The following is a 22,128-nucleotide window of genomic DNA, read 5'->3' on the forward strand; positions in this document are numbered from 1 at the left end:
AAAAACAAACAAACAAAAACAAAAAAAAAAAAAACAAGCTATGCTGATTGTTAGTATTTTTATGCAATAATAAAAGCTCTAATTATAACCACAACCCTGTGGCCAGTCCTCATTCTACCAAGGATCCCTAAAAAAACAGCCTGTCCCCATAGTGTTGTATGACAGACATTTTGCCTACATTTCCATAATCTGGCATAATGATTATGCAAGTAATCAAGACTCCAGATCCATGATCCAAGCCAGTTTGGGCCACTTAAATGAGTCACAAAGTACTGGTGCTCATTCTGAGGAAAACAAGCAGTGCCTCATCACATCCTTCAAATGGCAATATAGCAATAATGAGGGAAGAACCTGCTCTGAATATAGCAGTGCTAGAGGGTCTAGATGGATCATCTCTTTCTGTGAAAGACAAGACAGATTTTTATTTTTGTCCTCCCTGATTTCCCCAAAGTATTCAGTACTATTGCCATGCCAAAGGGGATATACCCTGTGAATCACGCCGGAAAGCTGTGTGTCCATTTCTAGATGCCTCAAATACAGCTACTCAAAGCTGCTTTCAAAAGCTGTGTGCAACCTTTAGATTTCCTGGTCAGATGTCCTAGATTCAAGTATACTGCTGATGAAGTGCAATTCTTTCTGTTCCTCATTGTGTGCAAAAGGTGTGAACCCAACTAGAGAGCCCCAATGTTAGATTTGCTCACATTAGAAAGACAGATAGTTGAAAATGAAACAAAAGTATAAAGAGATTATTTTTCCTAAATTTACTAGCATATCAAGAAGAGATCTGCAGCCTAGTGCAGTATCCTTGGTAGAATGTGATTATGCAGTATCAGTCCAGTTCCCATTTTCAGTGATCCTCAAGTTCATACAAAGTTCTGAAATAGCAGTATTTTTTACCTTCTTTCCATGATAGAATTTTGAGCAATTACTTGTTCTCACCTATTAATCTTTCACTTTAACTAGAACTATACATATCCAGTACCTTTGGGTGGGTATGAAGCTGCTTGTGCTAGCTGTCTCTGCTAAAGCAAACAAATAACAACAACAACAAAGAGCAAACAAAACCAAATTCAGACTTGTCCTCCCTTGCCAGTATTGGCTTCTTGTATTGCTCATTTTTGAGGAAGTGTTTCTTTATCTCCAGGGTACACCCTTATTTAAGCCTGAGTTATTTAAAGATTGAGCACAATTCTGGAATGAAGATCCTTCAGTTCTCAGGTACATTGGGAGTTACTGCATTAGAGCTACAGTATAAAGGAGATGGAGCTTTTCTGGAGCCTAGAAATAAAGAGCCAAATCAAATTCCCTTCACACCTCTCCATCACATGCTGCATTGCAAGACAGATATCCTTCATTGCTTGCTGTAAGGCAAACACATAGAAACATTTGTGTACATTTGTAAATAAATAAATGAAGAACAGGACACTGCTGCACATGCCTCTCTCCTGGAGACAGGAGCAAAGGTGGTAGTTGTATTGTTGGCAATATGATGACCAGGATGCTCAGAGACTGCTGCATCAAGCAGTGTGTAAGAATATACAAAGGACAGAATGGAAAGTATGAGAGAATATATTGAAGTGAACAGACCCTTGAATTGAGAAACATGACAACAATAGTGTCATCAGGGAAGAAAATAAGAGTACACGAGGGATTTAGGAATGTGCAACAGCTTTGTTCTGTGGCAATACTTACAGAAGAGCCTTGATTTGCTCTACACACACTGTAAAATATAGTACTCCTCAACAGCTTATTCTCTGTGCTAGAAGGCACAGCAATATTGACTGACACAGGCTTGGAGCAGCTAGCAGCCTAACTATTCACAGCTTAGCATGGTTACTACCCCTGCCCTGCAGAGCGCAGTAGATGTTCAACAGCAGGCCCCTCAGGATAGTAGAGGCAGCTGAGGGAGGGAGACGCTAAGTGCCCCCCCAGCCTTCGAATGGGTCGACCTTGGTGCAGCCCCTAAATCTGTGAGGGTACAGAAGGGTGCTGCCGCTGGCATCCATTTTGGGGATGCCCCAGGGGTCTCCCGTGGCGGGCACCTCGGGCCACGGGTGAGCAGGTTCCAGGCAGAGCTCTCAAAAAGGGGATGTGGTGCGGGATGGCTGCAGCCTCTCTCTCCGAATTCAGCCGGGTCGGCTCCAGATGCGCGGCGCTGCTGGGGCGAGCCCCTCCGGAGGACGGGGCTGGTGGAGCTCCCTCCCATCCGCGGGGCTGGAGCCGGCCCCTGGGCAGCGCCCCCAGCTCCTCCCCGCTCTGTAGGGCCGGTCCGAGCCCCTCCTCCCGTTTCCGCTGGCAGGAGCTGGAGCCGTGTCCTGCCGTGCCTGTGCAGCTCCCTCAGGACTCGGCCCTATCCGGCTCGGCTCGGCCCGGCCCGGCCCGGCCCAGCCCAGCCCAGCGCGGTCCGGGGACGTGCGGGTGAGCCCCGGCGGCGCGGGGTGCAGGGAGCCGGAGGGAAAAGTTGCGGGCGCTTCCCGGCCTTGGGGGTGGAAGAAGCGGGGCGGCGGGGGAGAAGCCGGTCGGGGAGGGTGCTGTGCGGTGCCTGAGTTCCGGCCTGGCGGTTAGAGGCGCTGGGGAGCGGCAGGGACCCAGCGGGCGGGTGGGGGCCGCTAGGCGGGTGAGGGTGGTTCGCAGGGGTAGGGAGCTGTGTGCTGAAAACAGCGACGCCGTCCCACCTCCCAGCGCCTGTGTGATTTCTTTTGCGGAAGCAGGAAAGTTAATTTAGAGGGAGAAGACGAGCCCAGTGGCTTCTGTGTACACGGTCCTCAGACAGGAAACTTGTAGTGCCCATCTTTCACCGGAGCAGATGCTTTCAGCCAGAGGGTTCCCCTGCCGTGCGCGGAAATATGCCTACAGCAGTGCTGCCCTGGATGAGGAGGGGAGGCTTCCTTTCTTCACCCCTTGTGCAGCCCCTAAGGCTGCAGCACGATGTGAAGATGCCAACCCAAACTGAGCCTTGGGTCGATGGGAGCGGGGAGAAGTCTCCTCAGGAGGCAGAGCACAGGTGGGATTGCCCGAGAGGTGAGATAACACCGGAGGGAAGATCATGTGGATGGAGGGAGACTACAGTTCAGGGAGAAAGCTGCTGGGTGAGCTGACAGCTCTCAGGAGCTGCCATTGAGGTGCTTCCTGCCTCCCCCTTTGTATGCAGAACTTGGCTCTAGCTTTGTCTTTTCCTGTTCAAGCTTTTGGAAACTTTTCTTGATTAATCTTGGGTGTTTACCTGTCACCCTGCTTCTGGTGTGGGGTGGGAGCTCCATGACCTCTGCCTCTCTTGAAAAGGCCTTCAGATCAGGAGATTTCAGATGGGCAGAGAGGAGGACCTGTGGTATGGAGATGCTGTGTTGGGGAAAAACTAGAGTGCAAGGGTAAATAAAGCTGTATTTCCTTACTTAGTACTACTATCAACTCTTCTTCTGCTTTTACACTGTATAGTTTTGTGTTTTGAACAACAGGGATGGGAATGTGAACATCTGAATTTCTTGCCTGACTGCACTGAACTTATTTTAAGACTTTTGGTGGGTCACTTGGGATTTGACTGGAAAAAAAATAGGTATTCTCCAGAAGAGCCATGAAAGTCAAATTGTGCAGCTTGTTTGTGCTGTAATTCCTAGATGGACTTAAACTTTACCTTTACCATGTAGATGCAAACATTTGGTGTATTATTGTAGCCAATTCTACTATTTTTAGTAGCAGGTGCTACAGGTAGTTTTAAAGGACAATAATTACAGAAGAAATGAATTAGTATGACTTATGTCAGCACAGAATATGGGCCAAACTTAGAACTTAAAATATTTAAAATGATTTCAAAAGATAATTTATCAATGTGATATGTGTGTGGCTGATAACATCAAGGAAATCACTTTTCATGCTTCTATGCCATTTGTTTCCATTTTACATTTTACTGAGCTCCAGAAATGAAAACTGATGAAACTAATATAGCTTCTGCCTCCAGATCTTTTCCTTTCCTTCTTTATTTTTAGGCCTTTGCTGTTCATGTTGCAAATTATGCAGACAAGGCCTTTTTTCTAATGCGGCTGGAGAACTTGTTGCAAATTTGGTTTGGGCCACCTGTATTTTCTTTAAAACTGAATAATTCTAATTAATAAAATTGCATGAGAAGACTTTGGGGTCAGAATATAACTAAGGTGGCATCACTTGCATTATTCAGGCAAAGCTCAGAGGTGCAAGCGATCCTATTAATATCTCTTGAGGGGGGTAGAGGGTTAATTGTGAATGTCAGTGTTATCTTAGATATCATGGTTGTTTTACCAGAAAATATCAATTAGAGATGCATATTTCCAGTCCATGGTACTGAGTGAGACAGGCATTGGGGATGGGATGGCAGATGGGACACTGCCAACCAAGAGTCTAGATTACCAGGCATGAGGCATGACGGTGGTAATGAGGTAGGTCCATGGTCAAGTTGGGAAGTGAATCTGCAGGTCAGGTTAAGGCCAAGTGATGGTAACCAGGGTCAGACACAGTCCAGTTGTCGTGGGTCACATCCATAGAGATGCGTCAGGTCTGAGGTCAAGCTAGGAAGTCAATCTGTGTGTCAGAGTGTGGCTCAAGTGGTCCATGGCCAGACAAAGGCACAGCTGTGACAAAGCTGGATACAGACTCACCTACAACATAGCTCAGGCAGGGACTGAAGACCCAGGACTGAGCTGAAATGGATCCTATAGGCCATTTGGCGTAGCGGTTGTGGAGGCACTTGGTAAGGCTGGTTAAGGTCTTTAAAGGCCTTTCATACGCTCAGGGCCCTAATACAGTACAAGGACCTGAGACTGAGAAATGGGCTTGTTCAGCGTTGAGAAGAGAAGGCTTTGATGAGACCTAATAGTAGCCTTCCAGTACTTAAGAGAGAGTACTTAAGACAGAACTACACTCTCCTCAGTGGTGCATGATGGTATGATGAGAGACAACAAACATGTTGAAACAAGCCGTACAAGCCAGATACAACAAAAAACTTTTCCACTGTGAAGACAGTCAAGTGTTAGAACAAGTTATGCAACATCTGTCCTCACTGGCTTTTAAGACCTGAATTGGTAAAGCCCTGTTCTTACTTATAGCTGACCATGTGCTGAGCATTGTTTGGACTAGTTGACCTCCTCAGGTTTGCTCCTGCATGACTTTCTGTTCTTAATATTAAGCAGGTCTGGGAAGGTGTGATGGTTTTACTCGAGTGGGCAGCCGAGCTCCACCACAACCGCTCTCTCACTCCTCCCCTCCTCAAAGAGGAAGGGGGAGAAAAGACAACACAAAGAGCTCGAGGTTTGAGATGAGAATGATTTAATTAAGGAAAGGGGAATGGGGAGAAAGAGAAACAAAAGAAACAACAAGGCCGCGCGGAAGCACAGAGAGAAAGAAAAAAAAGTTATTCTCTACTTCCCATCAACGAGCGATGTTCAGCCACGTCCCGGGAAGCAGGGCCTCAAAACGCGTACCGGTTGTTCAGGAGAGACCCTCCCCCATGAGAGCCCCCCTTTTATTGCTGAGTGTGACATCAGGTGTTATGGAATATCCCTTTGGTTGGTTTAGGTCAGCTGCCCTGGTGATGTCCCCTCCCCATCAATTGCCCACCCCCAGCCTGCTGGCTCTTGGGGGCCTGGAAGGAGTTCTGATGTTGTGCCAGCACTATGCAGCAATAGACACAACACTGGAGTGATACCAGTGCTGTTCCAGCTATGAGTGCAGAGCACAGCACTGTGTGGGCTGCTGCAGGGAAAGGTGACTCCATCCCAGACAGACCCAACACAGAAGGAAGGAGGTATTTGTATGTGAAACTATGGCAATATCTGTAAGCACCAAAGATAAAGAATCATAGAATGGTTTCGGTTGGAAAGGACCTTAAAGATCATCTAAATTGACACCCCACCTCCCCCACCCCATGCCACACCTCCCACCAGACCAGGTTGCTCAAAGCCTTATCCAACGTGGCTTTGTACGCTTCCAGGGATGGGGCATCCACAGTCCCTCTCCTGCCTTCTTGTAGGCCCCCTTTAAGTATTGGAAGGCAACTATAAGGTCTTCCCAGGGCCTTTTCTCCACATTGAACAACCCCAATTCCCTCAGCCTGTCTTCATAGGAGAGGTATTCCAGCCGTTTGATCATCCTCATGTCCCTTCTCTGGACTCACTGTAATAGAGCCATGTCCTTCTTGTGCTGGGGTTCCTAGAGCTGAATGCATTACTCCGGGTAGGGTCTCACAAGAGCAGAGTAGAGGGGGAGATTCACCTTCCTCAGCCTGCTTGCCGTGCTTCTTTTGATGCAGCCCAATATAACGGTTGGCTTTCTGGGCTGCAAGCATGTGTTGCTGGCTCATGTTGAGCTTGTCATCAACCAACACCCCCCAGTCCTTCTTATCAGTGCTGCTTTCAATCCATTCTCCTCCCAGCCTGTTTTTGTGCTTTGGATAGACCTGGCCTCAGTTCAGGAGCATGCTGTTGGTCTTGTTGAATCCATGAGGTTCTCACAGTCCCTCCTCTCAAGCCTGTTCAGGTCCCTCTGGATGGCATTCATTCTCTCCAGCATGTAAGCCACATCAAGCAGCTAGGTGTCATCTGCAAACTTCTCAAATATGATGAACAGTGATCCTTGAATATTAACCAGATTCCTGAGCCCGTATTCCCTCCAGGGCCTTGTCCCATGGTACTCTACGAAGCAGATCAGTGAAGAGACCAAAGTCTGCTCTCCCAAAGTCCAGGGTAGCAAGTTTGCTGTGCTCCCTCCTTGCTGCTCTCATGATCCTAAACTGCACCATTTCATGGTCACTGCAGCCAAGGCCGCCCTTGAGTTTCACATTCCTCACCAGCCCCTCCTTGTTGGTGAGAATGAGGTCCAGCATTGCCACTATCCTCATTGGCTTCTCTATGAGGAGAAACAGAAAAAAGTTTTAGGATGGTGATATGTTGCTAAGAAACTTAATAAAGGAATTAAAAAAAATAATAAAAAGATTTCCTCACTATGATGAAGGCTTATGCTGGAAAGGTGTGTGTAATGGGGTTAAAGAATCGTTCTTTTTGAAAAATTGCTTTCGTTTGGTGATTCCCAATGTACAAAATGGCTTCTTAGCTTGCCGTCACTTAAAGGTACATTTGGTCAAGTCCTGTTCCTTCAGAGTTCATGTAGGAAGTGTGATGACAGTACATCATGCTGCCAAGATTGGGAAAAGACTATGTATGATCAGGGAAAATTTTTTGTCTGAGGGCTGCCTTCTTTGACTCTACAAAATGGAATAAATATGTCAGGATCAGCAGAGAACTGTCCCATTCGTGGTGTGGTTGTTATGGATCTTAGGGCAGAATCAGTCCTGGCAGGGCCAGCTTAGTGATACCCAGGGAACATGAGTGGATCAGACACAGGTCTTTGCCATTTCCACTCTGTGTAGCAGTGCAATTATGATAAAGTAGGGAAGTGCCGATGGACTGCCTTCTCTTTCTTTACTATAATGCATGCTAGAATTTCAATTTGAATATAAATGCTCACTGGCAAGTTGTAATTTTGTGTACTTTTGCTCATGTGCAACAAGATGCTCTATTGGAGACAAAAGAATTATCACCCATCCATTCTGTCCTACCTCTCTATCTCTCCAAGTCTCTTAAAACTGTCTTCCAGAAAGTGTTTTTGCTGCTTCTTGCAGTCTGTCACAGGTGAATCTTTCATTGCTGGATATAAATGCTACGTTTCCTGGGAAAAAAAGAAAAAAAATCACCTCAGTTGCATGGCTTACTTTCTGTGATTCAATAACATGCTTTCTGTCCTGTGTTTGTAATGAGGCAGGAGACCGTTCTCTGTTAAAGATGCTAGATGCTTTTCTCATTGGACAGGTGTTTGTGGGAGAATCATGATGTGTCTCTTGAGAAGTTGTCTATTAGTTCTCTATTGCTACATTTGAAGGCATTGTTCTTAAACTAGCTTTTAACCCCTTTCTCACCTTTCCATCTCAGCCTGCTTTCAAAAACACTTCCTCTTCATGCTTTATTAAACTGCTTCTTCCATTATTCCAAGCACGTCCAGTCCTTGCTGTCCAAAATAAATCTTGAGGGCTAGAGTTGGCAGCATAGGGCACGGTCATCGGGAAGACCCCGCTGCCTTTGCCCTGACTGCAAAGTTAACCAGGATGCATCTAACATCTATGCTTCATACAGAAGAAAGGATAGTTAGGAAACATGGCATCCCCAGGAGGCAAAGAACTGTATTTTCATGGCTGTTAAACTGCCTGTTGAGGAGGGGTAAAAATCCTATTGTTGAAGAGCTTTTAAGATTGAGAGTATAAAACAGGTAAGCATATCCTAGGGATAGCTCCAAGGAGATGAGACAGACTAAATTGTAAGCATATGCTCCAATAAATACTTAAATGGACAAAGGTATTCATTAAGTGTAGTGTTTCTTTGCAGTGATATGAATATAATTTTGTGATAACACTGAAGTGATAACATCATTTTAAAAGAGTTGAAGTTTGAATCATAGAATATCCCGAGTTGGAAGGGACCCACAAGGATCATCGAGTCCAACTCCTGGCACCACACAGGTCTACTCAAAAATTCAGACCATATGACTAAGAGCACAGTCCAAACGCTTCTTAAGCTCCGACAGGATTGGTGCCGTGACTACATCCCTGGGGAGCCTCTTCCAGTGCGCGACAACCCTCTCAGTGAAGAAACTCTTCCTGATATCCAGCCTGAACCTCCCCTGTCACAGCTTGACACCATTCCCTCGGGTCATATCACTGGTCACTCAAGAGAACAGATCTGCGCCTGTCCCTCCACTCCCTGCTGTGAGAAAGCTGTAAACCACGATGAGGTTTCCACTCAGCCTCCTCTTTTCCAAGCTGAACAGGCCCAGTGACCTCAGCCACTCCTCATACGTCTTCCCCTCTAGGCCCTTCACCATCTTAGTAGCCCTAAGTTTGCATTGATCTTTATTTCAAAATGTAGAACAGGAAAGTTTTTAAGTTCTTTTGAAGGTTTTTCCTTTTGCTGTCAGAGTTCTCCATTATAATACAAACTCCGTTGTGCTACTCTAATGCCTGATATTTCTGAAGGTGGAAGTGACTAATAGCTAGAGTGTTTATTTCCATGATCCCTGTTGTAAAAAAAGGAAGCACATCACATTAACTAGTGAAAAGCTGATTGTATTTCTGAGGCCAAGTTACTGCATGTCTCTAGAATCAGCTGAACTGTGTGAACTGAGCTTCAGTTTCTATACTGGTGTTAAAACGAAACTGTCTTTGCCGTGGACAGTCTTTACTGATTTGTGATTGCTTGGACTGGTCTGTGTATTCTCATAAAAAGGATATGATGGCTTCCGTGAACCTCATGCTGTCATAGGACCATGAAAGTGATGTTACCCTTATGTGGGGTGTCTGGGGAGAAGACAGAACTAGACTGGAGAAGAAACCAATGGGGGAGTAAGTAAGAAGTCATTAGGCTAAGGGAGAGGAAGTCTGCAGCTGTCCATGGGGAGGAAGGACTGAAAAGGAAGGATGAGGTGGTACTGAAAAGAGAGGAACAGAAGAAAAGCTGAAATACCACACCCAACGTGTTTGAAAGGGCTTTAGCTCAAAAGCTTGTAACTCTGTGCTAGAAAGCTGCTGATCAACTCAAATCGTAGAGAGCATAGGTCTTTGTGGACCTTGTGGTGTCACTCATGTTTACTGCTAATTAAAGTCATTTGACCTGAAGGACTGAGGGAGGAAGTGCTTGACGCTGAAGGAATCCTGAATTTAGGAGACTGGTGGGAAGGACTCGGGAAAAATAATGTGACAAAGCTAGGTAAGTATTTTCTGATTGGTAGAATTTTCATAGAATCACAGAATGATTAAGGCTGGAAGGGACCTCTGGAGATCATCTAGTCCAGCCCTCTTGCTTAAGCAGGATCACACAGAATACATTGCACAGGATTATGAGCAGGTGAGTTTTGAATATCTTTAGAGAAGGAGACTCCACAACATCTCTGGGCAGCCTGTTCCAGTGCTCTGTCACACCCACAGTAAAAAATACATTTTACTATATATTACCTTATAGTCAGATGCAGTCTGTCCCTTCATTCAGGTCATAAACGAATAAGTTGAATAGTACTGGACCCAGTACTGACCCCGGGGGGACACTGCTAGCCACAGGCCTCCAACTAGACTCCATGCCACTGATCACAACCCTCTGAGCTCTGCCATCCAGCCAGTTCTCAGTCCACCTCACTGTCCACTCATCTATGCCATGCTTCCTGAGCTTACCTGTGAGGATGTTGTGGGAGACAACATCAGTTGTCAGAGTGTCAGAAGCCTTGCTGAAGTCAAGGTTGATAACATCGATTGTTCTCCCCCACATCTACCCAACCAGTCATTCCATCACAGAATGCTATCAGATTGGTTAAGCATGATTTTACCTTGATGAATGATTTTGCCTTGGTGAATGCATGCTGGCTAAGTCTGATAACCTTCTTCTCCTCCATGTGCTTGGAGATGACCTCCAGGATGAGTTGTTCCATCACCTTTCTAGAGGTGGAGGTGAGGTTGACTGGCTTGCAGTTTCCTGGGATCTCCTTCTTGACCTTTTTGAAGACTAGAGTGACACTTGTCTTTCTTCCAGTGCTCAGGCACCTCTCCTGTTCTCCATGACCTTTCAAAGATGATGGAGAGTGGCCTAGTAGTAACGTCCTCCAGCTCTCTCAGCACTCATGGTGCATCCCATCTGGGCCCATGGATTTGTGGGTTTCAGATTTGTCTAAATGATCTCTAACCTGATCCCCCTCAACCAAGGGAAAAAGTCTTCCTTTTTCCAGGTTTTCTCTCTTTTATCTAGGGTCTGGGATTCCTGAGGGCTGGTCTTAGCAGTGAAGACTGAAGCAAAGAAGACATTTGGTAACTCTTCCTTCTCTGTATCCTTTGTCACAAGGGCACCTACCCCATTCAGCATTGGACCCACATTTTACCTAGCCTTCCTTTTGCTACTGATGAGTTTGAAGAAGCCCTTCATGTTGTCCTTGATATCCCTTCCTAGATTTAAATCAAATTGGGCAATAGCCTTCCTTGTTGCATCCCTGCATGTTCTGACGACGTTCCTATATTCCTCCGATATGGCCTGTCCCTTTTCCCACATTCCGCATACTTCCTTCTTCTGTTTGAGTTTTGCCAGGAACTGCTTGCTCATCCATGCAGGTCTCCTGCCCCCTTTTTTTTTTATCTGTTTACAGGGATTGCACTGCTCTGTATAACTTCTACAAAATCATCATGAATTTCTAAATTAATGTATCTACAGAGGAGCAAAGACTGAGAGACAGCCTTGTATACTCTGCTATGACTAATCCAAGTTCCTAGTCTTTCGCAATTCGGTAGTGAATGTGGCTTATGGCAGTATGGTGAAGAACAGTGTTTTCTATGGTGATTGCAGCTGTACTCAGAATGCATGTTGAGCATAGGCAAGGAGACTTTTATTTGGGTTTACTCATTACTATAGGTTTAATAATTCACAAATGTTTCTGAAAGCTTATTTTCTTTTCTCTGTGTCTGTTGCTGTTTTTTTATCCATTAACTCCAGTTGCAGTTCAGTGGGAGGTGGTTCTTCACACAGCGTTCAGCTTTGTTTTGAATCATTCTATAATTTCTCAGATGTGTACTTATCCCCAAATCAGTTTTGGATTGCACTTTATGTTATGAATCTAGCCTTATGTGTATGAAGGTTGTTGCCTTGCTTTGTTTGAAGAAAGTGCAGCTGAGGTTATGAAGGATCAAAGGCAACACCCTAAGAATGTATAGCATAGTTTCCTCATTGATTTGAGGATAATGTACAGACTATTGTTTATATATATTTATACACACATGGGGAAAATACTGTCATTGAAATGGAATAATGGCTCTGATAATAGAAAAGACCTGTACTAACAAGCTGTCCAGAGCTTGTCTTCATGTAAAGTAAAACTAAATGGTCGGCTTAAATGTCTGTAAAAGAAACTTTCCAAATATAAAAAGCTTAAAGTGATTCTCTTTCTTACAGCAGAATACTTGGTATTCTGTGCAGTGCTGCTGTACAAAGTTTTGCCAGGTAATGGTGTCTCTGAGTGCTAAAAAGTCTCTTGCTGATCTGTTTCCCAGCAGTGGAGAATGTGACAGAACAGGTGAGAATCCTGCATTTCATAGCACTTGTGATGCTTGATAGCAGCAGAAGCAGCTAGAGGGAGCATATAAATTGCATAGATACCCATTGCCTAGCCATTTGGTATTGTAAAAGATGAACGGCAAAGGGGAAGAATTGCAGCTCTGGAAAAATTTGCAACTCACTCCCCTCAGAACCACTTGAGATGGAAGAGAGGCTGGATCTTATACTGTGAAGCTCTTCCCATTTTAGATGGGTAACAGGGAAGGAAAAGGGACAGTATTTAGAATCATAGAATCAAAGAATATCCCGAGTTAGAAGGGACCCATAAGGATCATCGAGTCCAACTCCTGGCTCCACACAGGTCTACCCAAAATTTCAGACCATATGACTAAGTATGCAGTCCAAACGCTTCTTAAACTCAAACAGGCTTGGTGCCGTGACTGCGTCCTTGGGGAGCCTGTTCCAGTGTGTGACAACCCTCTCAGAATTTAGGTGAATGTGGCCATAGATTAGGATAAGAAAGCTGTGGTAAAAGTAATTGCTAGGACCAGTATTGCACAGAGATGTGAAAGAGAGGAAGAGACTTCATTGTGAATAGGAGTTGTTTGGGAGAATTCTCAATTAAAAATATAAAAGGCAAAGTGAAAAGGACTGTGAAGCAGAAGGGATCTTCTGAGGAGAACCAGTAGGAGGAAATGAGAACAGATTCTTAAGTTCCCTCACCAATGGCACTTTATCTATGTGGCTTTCAGTTTTCCACATTCTGTATTGTTCCACCCTTTCTTGATTGGATTGTCACCACAGAATATCTCCTGAGAAATCTTATAGAAATTGTCCCCTTTTCGGTCTCTTTTTTTCGTAAAAAAAAAATAAATCATGACATTATTTTTTAAGGCGGTAAGTTTTCCCTTATCACCTTCACTAGGTTCTTTCACTTTCTTGCTCTTAGGCTTTCCTTTTCTTACTCTACTAGTTCCCAGGTATCTCTAGGCAATACCTATTATGCCTTGCTTTCTCTTTTGTAAGCAAAAGTCCTGTTACAGTCGCATTGTAACCTGGTTCTCCCAGCTAGCTTCCTAGTTTTCTCTGTGTAGTTTTCCATCTTCAGCTTCTTATTCTCTTATTCATCAATTCCTCTTTGAAGAGCTGAGGAAGTTCATTCTGCATAAGAACTGTGCATTTTGTTTTGGTGTGTGTAGTCTGTTTCCCCCCTCTTCTTTTTACATTAAACCATATCAGGGGAAACAAAACTAGTTCATGTCATTTAGATATCCAGCTGTTTTTTCTAAACTGCTTTTTTTAAGAACTTCAACTGAAGAGAAATGTTGCTACATGTGGGAATCTCCACCTTTCTTCCTGGTTTAGTAAATAGTATTTCTTTCCTTTGTTTTATAGACTTTTCGTAAGGCACTTGTCCTCCTCGGAGTTGCTAAGATATCCCTCTCCTTGACTCTTAAGACGGACTGACCTGTTAAATTCTTTGATCCATGTTTCTCTGAAGTGAGTAGAAGATAGCTGTCAGGCTTTCCGCTTGAATTATTACACAGCCCTGTTACTGTTTCAAAGACCTTCACATTGTTAGTAATCTAGCCTTTATTTCAATTCATTAAACAAACTCATCCAGTACTCCAGGTACAAAACATCGCCACAGCAAACTTGAAACTGTCAGTGACAGCCAAAGTTGGTACTTACCCAATGGCAATAGTCCAAGGCATTCATTAAAAAAGCAAACAGACTTTGCTTGCCCGTGGGACACGATATGAGGAACTGAAAGGCACATATGCTTTATTTCAGAAGACTGAGTATTGTGATATAGCAACGGTTATGAGGAGATAAATACCTACCAATCATTGAGCTTTCTAGAAGAGGAAGTTCAGTGTTTTCTTTTGTGGTTTGCTAACCCTTGTGTTTTAGGACATGATGGTTAGTAAGGTAGCCCTGTCTCTTGAGCTCCTGCTGGGAACAACGGGTTGCACAGGTTGCCTGGCCGTAGAGTAGAGTTCCCCACATGTGTATGCAACCGGACGAAAGATGCAAGTTTTTGAGGGACTCAGAGTTTATCCATTCCTTGCATCATCATTTGTTGTAATAACCTGTACCTACGTGAGTCCTGTAGTAACAATTGGAGGGCATGAATGAACTTTTCAGTTGCATGTGTCTGTGAATTGTCTTCTCACCAGTTCTGCTCTGTCAGAAGATTCATGTTTCTTTATGTTTGTTACCAACATTTACTTTGATCCACACCAAGAGCTCTTTCCTCTAATATTTTTATTGGAAGGTTTTTACTTTTCTTTCTTAATTTTACTGTAGAGACCTGGCTTACATCAAACCAAGCAGTGTACCTCTGATGTGGCTAGGACTGCTACCTGCTGCTGGATTACATGGCTCAAAGGACTCCTTTCAGACCATCTCTGACTTTGCTGCAGATCATGCTGCATTCATAGCAGGCTTGATTCAGTAACGAATAAAGTTCATCTTTTAAGATGTAGATGATAGTCTACTACTGCATGTGGCATGGGTTTGACTAATCAGCTAATGTCTGTGGAGTGGAACTGTGGGAAATGTGGATTATTCTACTCTTTTTAAAATAAATTTTAATTTTTGCTAAGACAGATTTGACTTCAACAGAATTAATTCAGTTGCTGAAGTCTCTTTTGTCTCTAGAGAATTAACTGCATGTGCTTGACATACAATCTTAATGTTGGGGTGAGCTTTATTTTCATATAGTATTAGTTTACTTTATGGAAGGTATGTATAACTGATATGCATGATAAGTAGAAGTGCCCATGTTCTAGAGAAGGTATAGTAAATAGACTGTGTGAATTGTGAAATCAACAAGACTTTCTCATAGCTTTGGGTGCAATGGTTAATTTGAGCTAAATGAATTCTTAAACTTGAATGTGCAAAGATATGAAGGTGAAGGCAACTAATCATGTCCATGTTCACTATTCTGAAAAGGGCAGTAGTAAGTTTTGAAAACACTGTTCACAAAATCAGATTTTTTTACTTTCAAAAATGCCTTATATTAGAAATCTGAAAACATGTAGAAATCAACTATTTTCTCATTGATACACTTGAATACTTTTTGTGACTTCTAGTCTTTGGAAATAGTGTTTCAGAATCACACATGATAAAGCAATGCAGGTTGAGGGAAAACATTCATTTAAAAACAACTATGTTATAATGGAAAAGTTTCTGCTGACCAGGTTTTACGGAGATTTATAAATAATCAGTCTGTATTTTTTGTATGCAGTTGCAATAATTTTTATGAGGTTTTAAACATTGGAGATGGTACTTTTCTGTAACTTCTCTTCATGTGATTAGCAGAAGTCCTGCACTCAGGCTGGCCAGTTTGCTATTTCTGCAGCACTCTTCTACTATTGTTGTCGTGCTGTTACAGCCATGATAGTACCAGTATGAATTGTAGAAAGTGGGATGCTTTGTGTTGTTTGTTTTTTGTGTAATTTTTTATTACAGCAGTGGTCTGTCAGACCACAGGCAAAGATGGGACCAATCAGAAAGTGGGACTAGTACAGGAGACCTCAGCAGGAGAAGTCTTGCTTGATCAGTTCTTACTGTTGTAAACATGTATGGCATCGGTTGTCTTGGTGGTGATAAGGGACCTAACTACAAAGGGGAAGAAGCACGGAATTTTTCTTACCAGTAGTTCTGATTTAACTTGACACGCAAGGGTTTGCTTTTTTCCTTAATTTCTGCTTTACCTGTGGTTTCTGTGAGTTTTCTTAATATTTTGTCTATTGCCAATATTTAAATTAACGTCTGGATGAAATCAGTGTGTTATAATCTAGATACCAATGTTTAGACTTACTCCTTTTGTTCAGAAGCAGATGGGATTTGATGTAAAGTTGTTTTGTTTGTTTGTTTTCTGTGTTTTTCCTCAAGTCTTCTTTTCTGTCCTCTTGAGGAAATTATGTTTGTGTTATGAGGTGAGCCCACAAGGCAATAAGATTCACTTTGGTTTTCTTCATCTCTCCAGGTTTGTTTGGGGACCTTTCCATTGGCATACATCTAGTTGCCTCAAGTAAGAAAGATCTCTGGTGATGGATACTCAGAATCAGACAATGCAGTCTTTAGTGCTGTTTAAGTTAATATTGAAGGGATATAAGTTGGGCCAACATTAAGCCCTTATGAAACCTTGTTGAAATCTGTCATTTTCTTACCACAAATGCTGAGGGAGTTCAAAGTGGTTGCTGGTGCAGTTGCCTCCGAGTGCTACTTTAGATACCAAATCAAGTGTAGTGGAGGCGGTCAGTAATTTTACTAATTATCTGCAAACACTGGTTTTCATCACTTTTCTTACCTGCCTCTGCCATTTGGAGGGAAAGGAAACAGGGAAGACCCTGGATTGCTACTGATACTAAGTCTAAGGTCCACTTTCATTAATTCATATAAGCTTTGTCCTTTTGTACAAGTGTACATTTATAAACAGACTTGGAAAAATAATCTTATCTTTAAAGGACCTATTGTTACCCTTATGTTAGCAGGATGAGCTGCAGGTTATCGCTTTGTGTTTTTGTACTTTCTTCTTCAGGGATTTAGCCTCGGCTAACAAGTGAGTGGACAGTGTAGTACTGCCTGCCTTTTATTGCATTTCTGACAGTGAGCTCAGTGAAAGGAAGGCAGACAGACACTTTCTTTGTCAAATGGTCATGGGATCTGCCAAAGGCTGCAAGGGGTGCAGACCCAGCAATGGGACCAGCAGAAAGATAATACTTTGCTTATACACTTGGCCTGCTAAGAACTGTTGCATACCTTTGTACTGCTGCACGGCTTCCCACAAAATGCAGTTCTTCACAAATGCCCAATATGGGTCTGTACCATGGGGGTCCATTCTTGAGGAATGGACTGCTTCAGCATGGGTCACCCAGGAGAACAGCAGCTCCCCCCAGATCCCCTGCTCCTGTGTGGGCTCCTCTCCACAGGGCCTGCTCCTGCAGGGGCTCTCCATGGGCTGCAGCCTCCTCCAGGCCACCTCCATCTGCTTCACCGGGGGCTCCTCCACGGGCTGCAGCATGGTGATCTGCTCCATGTGGGACCCATGGGATGCAGGTGGACAGACTGCTCCACCAGAGGCCTCTCCATGAGTTGCAGGGAAGCTTCTGCTCTGGTGCCTGGAGCAAATCCTCCCACTCCTCACTGACTTCAGTGTCAGCAGGATTCTTTCTCTCTGTTTCTCACTCCTCACTCCCAGCTGCTGTTGTGCAGCAGGCTTTTTCAATTAAATTTTTTTTTTTTTTTTTTTGCCTTTTTTTCAGTGTGCTCTCCCACAGGCACAACCAGTGTCTCTCATTGACTTGGCTCTAGCCAGTGGTGGGTCCCTTTGGAGCCGGATGGAGCTGGCTCTTATTTAATATGGGGCAGCTTCTGGACTCTTCTCACAGAGTCCAGAAGTCCCCCCGCTCTGCAGTCCCCCCACTACCAAAACCTTGCCATGTAAACCCAATGCATTCCACCCCTTGCCTCAGTGAAAAATATATTTAAGAATTATCATTAAAATATATTTTCATCACATTCATCACAATCTTTACAAAGTTCATTTAAATCAGAAAAAGAATTCCCGAATTGATGTTTATGTTACCAAAGTTGACATAATATAATCACAGCACCAGCAAAGTGGACCATTTACACTGTCATGGGGCAGCTTCTGGACTCTTTTCACAGAAGCCACCCTGGCAGCCTATCTGCTACCTAAACCTGGCCACGTAAACCCAGTATAGAGGCTTATATATGAAACTTGTGAAGACAACTGTAGGCAAAGAACATGTGTTGTTGTACCTTTTGGGATGAGTGATTGGAGATTATGGTCTGTGAAGGAAAAACATCCCCGGTGAGGCTAAGAAAAAGAAATACTGAAGCTTTCCTTATTCTTCTGTAAATCATCATTACAGGTGATGCCACACAATGGCTATTGTCTTGTTCTTGAGAATATGGCACAGATGCATTGACCTTGGGAAACTGTTTATATAAGGGAGAACTAAGAAGGATAATGTGTGGGATTTTTCTGTGTCAGAGCAGTAGTTCTGTTGTTTAACTGCATGGAAAATCTCACTTGTGTGTTCTGTATGTTTTTGAGAAAAAATAATTAGTATATTAGTGAAGTGCACAACTAGTTTAAAATCTGTACATTTACTGAGCAGGAATAGCTTCAGGAACTTTCTGTTGCAAGACAAAAAGCAAAGAGATAATTGGGCAGTGTTAGATGTTGATATAGGTAACATCTGTGTTTGTAGTAGATAAGACAGAATATTATAGTATATTAGATAAAGAACCTATGACACTTTATGCTATAGCATTTAAGCCATTTGTAAAAAGCTTTGATTTAGGCATAAAATGTCTTTCCTGTAAGGCTACTGTGTGTTTACACCTTGTAATGATTCTTTGGTTTACTTTTTGTATGTGTGTCATGCTCTGAATGGTGTTTTAAATTCCTTTATAGGGCTCTACTCTTGGGTGGTGGAGCACACCAGTGAAAACCTAGCTGGGGAAGACTGAAATTCTTGATTCTTGGCCCAGGAGTTTTCATTTTGTTTCTCCTTGTGCCACTTGACATGAATGCAGTGTTGTGATCTTTCTTTTGCCTTGTTTCCACCCCTTTAAAATTTGATACTATGGAAATTAATGTACCATTAACTATTTTGCTTAAACTAATTTATATTATGAACATGAGAATTCCCATGGCAGCCTTAACTCGGACCCCAGAAAAGAAAGCACACCAAGTGAGTGTCCTAAGTTAGACAATTATGTATCAGTGGGCACTAGAATATATACTATATGTGGTAAATATTTCCATTGCAAATCTGTTCCAAGTCTATAAAAGTGTTGAAATGTTAATTATGCTAAGTGATTGTATTACACTGGTAAATCAGTACAGACTTGATTCCCAGAATGCTAATCTGTGAGTCATATCATAAAGCAGTGTAAAAGAATGCACACCCATCAAGAGAAAGAGAAGATAAATAAAGTTATTGTAACATTTTTCTTTCATGCACAGGAATATGCAGTTTTCTACCCTTTCCATTATGTTACTGAAATTATTTTCTCTGCATCTTGAATATTTAGTATCCCTTGTCTATAGCAGGCCAAAAAATTACATTATTTTCATTATTTTGATGATCAGTGTTAGCTGTTAGCTACAGGATTTCAAATACTCCATTACTGTAATTCAAGGATTTTATTTTCAAAGACGTCAATTTCTGTTAAGATAGGATTTTGTCAGAACGGAAAATGTGCTTTTTACTTTTTATGAAACATGCTTATATTTATGCATATTAAAAAGTTGAATTTCTAGTAACTGATCAATAAAGTTATTGATAACATAACTGAATTTCTTGCTAGTGTGTGGTGTTAAAGTTGAATGAAATACTTTTCATTTGAAATTAAATGCAGTGTATAGCAAAAACTGTGATAGGGACTAACTGTCCAAGAGTGTTCAATAAAGGAGTCAGACTTAGGTTGATTTTTTATTACGAAGAGGCTACCAAGAATGGTTGGTCCCAAAGATTACCACCCCTTCCGACTTTTTCAAGTAGGATCAAATGACGCTGTAACAAGGAAACTCCGAAATATCAGAAAGAGTTTTATGTCCCTTGGAAAGATGTTGAAGGGATTGGGAAGGGAAGTGTCCTCTGTCCTCCTAGTTGGTGACTGGGACCCAGGAAGAAGGAGACGAATGGGCTGAGTGAATGATTGGCTGCGAGGCTGGTTTCATGCCAAAGGTTTTGGGTTCTACGACCTTGGATGCACTTTTGAGGGACCAGGCACGCTGATGCCAGATGGGGCACATCTGACCAGGTGGGACAAGAGTGTTCTGGGCAGTAAGCTGGCCGGGCTTATCAGGAGGGCTTTAAACTAGATGCGGTGGGAGAAGGGGATGCACCTCTGAGTGAAGAAAGCATACCTAAGATCACTATCACTCTAAGTATCAGCAGGGAAATACTTGTGAATTGTCCCAATGCAATCAGGAGGGGTTCTGGGAACACGATACGACCGATTGCCCAGCTGAAGTGCCTCTACACCAACGCATGCAGCATGGCAAACAAGCAAGAGGAATTGGAAACCATGGTGCAATTAGACAAATATGACCTGATTGCTGTCACGGAAATGTGGGTTGGATCACATAACGGGAGTGTTGGAATAGAGGGGTCCAAACTTTTCAGAAGGGATAGACAGGGAAGAAAGGGAGGGGTTGTTGCCCTCTACATTAGGGAAGGGATTGATTGTGAAGAGTTGCCTCTGAGAAACAGCCACAGACGAGTTGAGAGCTTGTGGTAGAGAGCTAAAGACAATACCAATAAAGGACAGGTTGTAGTTGGGGCTTGCTACAGGCTGCCCAAACAAGGGGAGCCAGTGGATGAGGCATTCAGGCTTCAACTACAAGAAGCGTGGTGCTCGCACGCTCTCATCCTGATGGGGAACTTCAACCAGCCGGATGTCTTCTGGGAAAACTAGACAGTAGGCTGTAAGCAATCCAGAAGATTCCTAGAGTATGTTGAGGATAACTTCCTGGTTCAGGTATTAGACAAACCAACCAGAGGAGAAGCGTTACTTGACTACTCACCAGTGCGGAAGAGCTCATTAAAAAGGTCAAGGAGGCAGTCTGGGCTGCAGTGACCCCACCCTGGTTGAGTTTGTGATCTCGAGAAATTAGGGCCTGGCAAAGAGCAAAGTCAGGACCCGGAACTTCTGAAGAGCAAACTTCAAACTATTTAAAGACCTAGTAGATTCCCTGGAACACTGTCCTTAGGGACAAAGAAGCTGAGCAGATCTGGCAACTCTTTAAGGATATTTTCGTTAGAGTGCAAGAACTCTCCATCCCCTTGCATAAAAAAGTGGCCAGGGAGGGAAGACAACATGGATGGCTGAGCAAGGCAGAGATTCTATAGGTACATTGCCCAGAAAAAAAAAGGCCAAGGAGAGTGTTCCCCCTCTGATAAACGAGAAGGATGAACTGGTACCAAAAGACATGGAGAAGGCTGAGGTACTCAGCAATTTCTTTGCCTCAGTCTTCGCTGCCTTGAGAGCAGTCCTGCAGAGAAGGACTTGGGGGTTCTGGTGGATGAAAAGCTTGACATGAGCCGGCAGTGTTCACTTGCAGCCTAGAAGGCCAACTGCATCCAGGGCTACATCAACAGAGGAATGGCCAGCAGGTTGAGGGAGGTGATTGTCCCCTTCTACTCTGCCCTTTTGAGGCCCCACCTGGAGTACTGTATCCAGATTTGAGGCTCCCAGCACAAGGAAGATCTTGATCTATTAGAATGGGTCCAGAGGAGGGCTACGCAGATGATCAAGGGGCCGGAGCACCTCTCCTATGAAGAACGGCTGAGAGAGCAGGGGATGTTCAGCCTGAAGAAGAGAAGGCTCTGGGGTGACCTCGTTATGACCTTTCAGTACTTAAAAGGCACCTATAAAAAAAGATGGAGAGCAACTCTGCTCAATCAGATAATGTCAGGACGAGGGGGAATGGTTTTAAACTAAAAGAGGGGAGATTTAGATTAGATGTTAGGGGGAAGTTCTTCACTCAGAGGGTGGTGAGGCACTGGAACAGGTTGCCCAGAGAGGTTGTGGATGCCCCGTCCCTGAAGGTGTTCAAGACCAGGTTGGAGGAGGCCCTGAGCCACCTGATCTAGTGGGTGGTGTCTCTGCCTATGGCAGGGGGGTTGGAACTAGATGATCTTTCAAGGTCCCTTCCAATCTCTAGTATTCTGTGATCTTTGAGTTCCCTTCCAACCCAAGCCATTCTATGATTCTGTGATTAGTCAAGATGGTCTTCTGTGAGATCTTAAACCCAACAATTATTGGGTTCTGATTTTTTTAAACACCTGTAAAGCACTGAGCACCCTGATTGTTCTCACTTGTGGAATGAAATCCAAAAGGGTATAAGAGAGGCTTTGTGATGGTAGTTTTTGGCAAGTATCTATTTCAAAGGAGATGGACATTTTAACATGTAGGTTGTATTGAATAATGGTTTTTAATTGTTTGAGTTGCTGTTTTAAAGAGGTAAGGTGGCGCT

The 22,128-nt window shown here is 43.5% G+C and overlaps 1 protein-coding gene across 2 annotated transcripts in view; it reads left to right on the plus strand.

The window, feature by feature from the left end:
• The first annotated feature begins 2,249 nt into the window (after positions 1-2,249).
• TSPAN9 (tetraspanin 9) overlaps positions 2,250-22,128 on the plus strand; it is a 182,766-nt gene continuing 162,887 nt past the window's right edge. The window contains exon 1 of one of the 2 annotated variants that reach the window (XM_035313333.1): positions 2,250-2,418. The gene's annotated coding sequence lies outside the window, so the exon portion shown is untranslated. The remainder of the gene's footprint in view (positions 2,419-22,128) is intronic. The other variant, XM_035313340.1, reaches the window with a different exon arrangement.

Source organism: Oxyura jamaicensis, chromosome 1 (genome assembly GCF_011077185.1).
Source record: "Oxyura jamaicensis isolate SHBP4307 breed ruddy duck chromosome 1, BPBGC_Ojam_1.0, whole genome shotgun sequence".
NCBI classification, from domain to species: Eukaryota; Metazoa; Chordata; class Aves; order Anseriformes; family Anatidae; genus Oxyura; species Oxyura jamaicensis.